This window comes from Sciurus carolinensis, chromosome 12, assembly GCF_902686445.1.
Source record: "Sciurus carolinensis chromosome 12, mSciCar1.2, whole genome shotgun sequence".
In the NCBI taxonomy this organism is placed as follows: domain Eukaryota; kingdom Metazoa; phylum Chordata; class Mammalia; order Rodentia; family Sciuridae; genus Sciurus; species Sciurus carolinensis.
In genome coordinates, this window is record NC_062224.1 from 74,976,670 (window position 1) to 74,982,785 (window position 6,116).

At 38.2% G+C, this 6,116-nt stretch overlaps 1 pseudogene; it reads left to right on the forward strand.

The window, feature by feature from the left end:
* Positions 1–1,957: 1,957 nt before the first annotated feature.
* LOC124961407 (40S ribosomal protein S6-like) lies at positions 1,958–2,711 on the forward strand (annotated as a pseudogene).
* The last annotated feature ends 3,405 nt before the right edge of the window (positions 2,712–6,116 follow it).

Sequence of the window (6,116 nt, forward strand, 5' to 3'; positions counted from 1 at the left end):
ATTAATTCTCAAGTCTTCTCAGGGCCTCTTCTGTGGCCATGGTTTTTTTTTTTTTTAATGTGTTTGTTGGCTGCACCAGACTGAGCCCCTGAAGACAGGGGACAGCAGTATCTGGTTTCTGTATCTTTCTCACCTGGCATTACACATAGCATAGGTAATTTACAAGTGTGTGAGTTCAGTCAGTGAAAGAAGGAATTAGATTCTTTTAAGGTATGTAACTAGAGAAAGAACTGATTGCCAAGACAACTTACATTTCAGGTTGTGAAAAGTTTTGTAAATTTGGTCACTGAAAGCCAAGTCTGAAGTCTTTGAGGAACTGGTAGGAATGAGAGTTACCAGAAGGCTATGTTTGAACAAGTTTTCTCCTAAATTTAAAAGAAATAAAAATATAAATTAGGGACATGATTTGAAATTATGATGCTATAATAGATTTCCTTGGGGATTTGTAAAAAATTCATATTCTCCAAGAATCAGGATATATTACGAAGAATGTCATACTGAAATAGTCCCACATCTAGGTTAGTGGATATGGATGTGGAACTGAGGATAAGGTGCCTTATTACTTGAAACTTGGAGATACAATAGAGAAAGAAGAATTGGCTAGATGGAAGTAAAATAATATGGCAGTTAAAAGCATCAATTAAATCATACTTTTGTCTGTATCTTATTATGTGACCTTGAGAAAGCCATAGAAACTCTTGGAGTCTTAGTGTTCTCATTTATGAAATAGCGATTGTAATGTTGCCTCATAAGGATTTTTGTGAGGACTGAAACAAGATAATGGCAAGTAAAGGTTTTCATGGGACATACACATAGAAAGGAGCCCATAGTGTGTGTGTGTGTGTGTGTGTGTGTGTGTGTGTGTGTGTTAGAGGTCATATGTTGAGGGTACATTTGTGGTTCAAGTTTTTGCTGTCTAATCAATGCTGAGGCAGCTTCTGAAAGAGTTCATCCAATAAGAAGAGGGAACCAGTTATAAACTTGATAAGAAAATAAAGACTTATGGTTGGAGGGAAAGAGTAAATCTGACCTGCTCCCTAGTTCAATCATAGGAGCTCATGTTCAAGCCCTAGGAAAGAAGCTATATACATAAGCTAAAAGAAAGATTTTTGGGAAAAATGATTAGATTGGTCAGTTTGAGTTGCTATAACAAAATAACTGAAAATGGGTAATTTAAAAAGAATGAAGATTTATTATCCACAGTTTTAGAAGCTTTAGTCCAAGATCAAGGTCCTGGTACATTAAATAGTCTAGTAAGGACTACTTTCTGTTTCTAACATGGTGCCTCTTTTCTTCATCTTTAGATGAAGAGGAACACTGTGGTCTCATATGGCAGAAGGTGGAAGGTAGAAAGGGAAAAAAAGCCTAATGCTGTGTGAAGTCTCTTTTATAAAGGCTTTGGTTTTATTCACAGGGGAGGATCTGCTCATAACCTAATCACCTCTACAAGTCCCACCTCTTCATACTATCCCCTTGACCAGTAAGTTTCACCACCTGAGTTTTGGAGGGGACACATTAAAACCAAAGCACACACAACACTGATGAAGATGTCAGGTTCCAGACAGTACTGGACCTTCCAATAGATGGTAGCTCAAAAATGTGAGAAAATTGGCCTCACCAGGTCTGCCACAAACCACAGCCTGCTCTGGCAAATTGAGGATTCTAGTATAAACAGTAATGGTGTTGAGCAAGAGTTGGCAAAAGTGGAAACAGTGCTTCATGAGAAAACATCATGGCACATGGAAGACTGTAATGGTTCTTGGCAGAGGCAGCTGGTGTTATATCCAGAAGGGATAGTTGCTGTGCTCACCCAAAGTAATTGTATCCAGTGGATTAGCAATGATGCCGAGTAGATGACACAAAGTAACTGAAAGAATCTGTACATTCATAAGTACTAGACACCACTGGGGACATTCAAAAGAACTATACTGGCCTGTGGGTGATCATCTGCTCCAAAATGAAGCTGACTATCTCCTTCCCAGGCACTGGTTGCCAGAAACTCATTGAAGTGGACAATGAACACAAACTTTGTACTTTTTCTGAGAAGTGTATGGCCACAGAAGTTGCTGCTGATGCTTTGGGTGACGAATGGAAGGGTTATGTGGTCCGAATCAATGGTGGGAATGACAAACAAGGTTTCCCCATGAAGCAGGGTGTCTTGACCTATGACCGTGTTCACCTGCTACTGAGTAAGGGGCATTCCTGTTATAGACCAAGGTGAACTGGAGAGAGAAAGCGCAGATCTATTTGAGGTTGCATTGTGGATGCCAAGCTGAGTGTTCTCAACTTGGTTATTATAAGAAAAAGGAGAGAAGGATATTCCTGGACTTATGGATACCACTGTACCTCATAGACTGGGACCCAAAAGAGCTAGAAGAACCTGCAAACTTTTCAATCTCTCTAAGGAAGATGATGTCTGCCAATATGTTGTCAGAAAACCCTTAAACCAGGAAGGTAAAAAACACAGGACCAAAGCACCGAAGATTGAGCATCTTGTTACTCCACATATCCTACAATACAAGTGCCGGCTTATTGCTCTGAAGAAACAGTGTACTAAGAAAAATAAGGAAGAGGCTGCAGAATATGCCACACTTTTGGCCAAGAGAATGAAAGAAGCCAAAGAAAAACGCCAGGAACAGATTGCCAAGAGATGCAGACTGTCCTCTCTGAGAGCTTCTTCTTCTAAATCTGAGTCCAGTCAAAAGGAAGAATTTTTAAGAATAACAAATAAACAAGATCTGGCCTTCAAAACAAAACAAAACAAAACAAAAGAACTACACTCAGAGGGTATGGTGGCATCGAAGGCAGGAAGATGGGGGAACAGCTCTCCTGGCCCAGAAGGATCTGCAGAAGCAGGGAAAAGCAAAACCAGTGAGAGGTATTTGTGTTATATGGGACCGTATCATCCAGAACTGAGGAAAACTGAGGAAAGTTTGGTTTTCTAAAGACATCAGGGTAAATCAGAAACTGGTTGAATGTCCATGCTTCAAACAGTTCATGTACAAAACTGATATCACTCAAAAGAGAAGGTGGTAAAAGTGTCCTATGGACTCTACCTTCAATCATACTTTAAAAAGCTAAAGTCAATGGTTTAGACAAATTCTGAAGAAAATACTAATCAATTTTTTATATTACAAAAAGGATAACTTCTAACAATGACAGCTGACAGACTCTTACTATATGGCAAATTCACATGGCTCAGCCATAGCATATGTGAAAAAGGGTTAGATGTTTTCATGTACTTAAATTTCAGTACATAAAAATATTATAAATTACCACAAAATAGTAATGTCCTTTTAAGAGGTAATAATTGCATCTTTTAAAACAAGGAGGTCCCAGGAGCCTTAGCGTATGCCTGTAATTCAGTGATTCAGGAGGCTAAGGCAGGAAGATCACAAGTTCCAGGCCAACCTCTGCAACTTAGCAAGACCCTATTTCAAAATAAACAATAAAAAGAACTGGGGATGTGACTCAGTGGTAAAGGGCCCTGAGGTTTGATTCCGAGTACCAAAATTAAATAAGTAAGTAAATAAATAAATAAAATGAAGGAGGTGACTTTCTTCTCTTATTCCGTGGTGTTTAGAACACAGATGCAACCCATTGTCTCCATGCTGTATTTTAAAAGAGAAATGAATGAAGAATAGTACACCTTAAAGAAGGTAGGTAGACCAGAAAGAAGACTGAAAATCAAGTCCAGTAAAGTGTACTTTGAGGCTTTTGTTAGTCTGAAGGGAGATTTTTGGTCTAGAGAAGAAGAAGACTCAGTGGGAGATACTATAGTTTAAGAGTGATTAGATTTGTTTTGGGAGAACGCCAAGGGGTAGAACTGCTACTAGTGGATGAAGATGCTTAGGAGCAGTTTTTCACATGCTGTAAGGAAAGCCATTTCTCAGAGAGATGTGTGAACTAGAATGGGCAGCCTGAAGATGTGGTGAGGACTTCTCCACTACAGTTAGCCAATCCAAGGTGCACAATCACTTGGCAAGAACATTGCAGAAGGGACTTTGGTGCTTAGATGGGGTTCAACTAAATGGGCCCTTCTCACTTGGAAGTGATCAGTTTTGAGTAGCTGAGATCATGCTACCGATTTATAGGGTACTGTGAGGCACCCAGCTGAATTTCATAGCTGTCTTTGATATCCTCGGTGGGTAGAAGTAGAATGTTGGTTGTGTCGATGGGAAAAATGATAACATTTGTTAAAGCCATGGAAATGTGAACTCTAAGTCAAAAATTCTATTTGTTTTATAAAGATATTTAAAATTACAAGTTTTTCAAAATAAAATGTAGAAATGTCATGGTTAGATACGAGCTGTCCTCCAAAAGTTCACGTATTAGACAATGCATAAATTTTCAGAGGTGAAATAATTGGGTAATGAGAGCCTTAACCTAACCAGTGGATTAATCCACTGATGAGGATTAACTGTATCATAACTGTAAACAGGTAGGGTGTGACTGGATGAGATAAGTCACTGGGAGAATGCCTTTGGGGTTTATATTTTGTTCCTCATAAGCAGAGTTCTCTATTTCCTGATTGTCGTATCCTGAGCTGCTTTCCCTCACCCACCCTCCTGCCACTTCAGGCAGAGTTATGCAGTTGACTGTTTATGCAGTGGGACCTCTGAAACAGTGAGTCAAATAAATTTTTCTTCCTCTAATCATTCTTGTCAGGTCTTTTGGTCATAGAAATGAAAAAACTAACTAAAACAGTAAGTAAAACAACATTACAAACTTGATAAAAACCACTGATGTCAATGTCAATGACACATGGTCACAATACTACTACTGGGAACCAACAACCTGTGTACCTTTGAAGGTTTTAGTTTAATCATTCCTATGCCAACCTGGAGAATACAACCTCTGTACACTGCACATTTGCTTATATTTTAACTGTTTTTATCCATATGCTTGTTGCACCATCGATTGAAGTCCTCTTGAAGTAGGCTATGTGTGATTTAGTTTTGGATTCCAAGTAACTCCCAGCATAAAGCTTTATACACAGATGATGTCTAATGACTATTTACTAAATTAATCAACAAACATTTCTATTAAATAAGTTTCCAAGGAATTGAGCATTTTAATGCAAAAATTCAGTTCAACAAATTCTTTGGTATATATAGCATATATTTCTGAACCTTTCCAAATTTATCCTACCTGTTGGAATGAGATTAGTCATTTGAATTGAAAGAATAATTATGGCATGAAAAAAAAAATAATTCTCATTTTCAAAGGAAATCAACCCAGTTCAAATTAAATTGATTAGGCATTTATTGAGAATCTACTGTGTGACAGTCACTGGGCCAGGCGCCATAGGGATTGCAAAAATAAGTTCAATATGAAGCCCACTTTTAAGAAACTCTTAATATTGTGAGATAATGTGAGAAATCACTAGTCTTTGAGTCCTCACTAGTCTTCCAACTTCATCTGCATAAGAAATGAGTGGAAACTTTGGAAACTGAGGTTGAGAAGGTTAAGAAGACTGGAGATTGAGAAAGAGAGAGAGAAAAAAAGAGAGCGAGAACTCAGAAATATTATGTGGTCTGGAGTCCTAGAAGAGGAATGACTAGTAAACATTCCCTGGTGACCTCAATGAATATTTAACTCTTAAAAATGGAGCAGTTGAATGTGTAGTTTCTCTATCTGCTCTGAGGGTAACCACATGAGCCTCTTGTCATTACCATTGAAATCTTCAGTGAAGTCTGCTCTATAGAAATTTGTTGAGTGAGAAGAATTTAGAGTAAAATGAGGAAAAAGGGTCATTTTCCATTTGGAGGTCCACACAAAGTACAAGATGTGTGAACAGATTATAAGATAAACTACAAGGAAGGTTAAAATTTATTTGAAGCAGCCAATAGAGACCAGCATGGTGAGCTGAAATGCATGATTTCCAGAAAACTCTGGAAACACTCAGAGACACCTGGGTTTCTTCCTAAATGGGGAAAGGGGATTCAAACCAGTTTTTACTTGTATTCTAAAGGACTAGGAAATCACAGTAGTAAGCTGGATGACTAGGGGTCAGATAGGTTGCCAGTGTATTGTTTCACAAAGAAAACAGAAATACAATTTGGCAAAGCAGTCAGATGTGGGGAGAGGAATAAATAAGAATTCAGAAATACCAA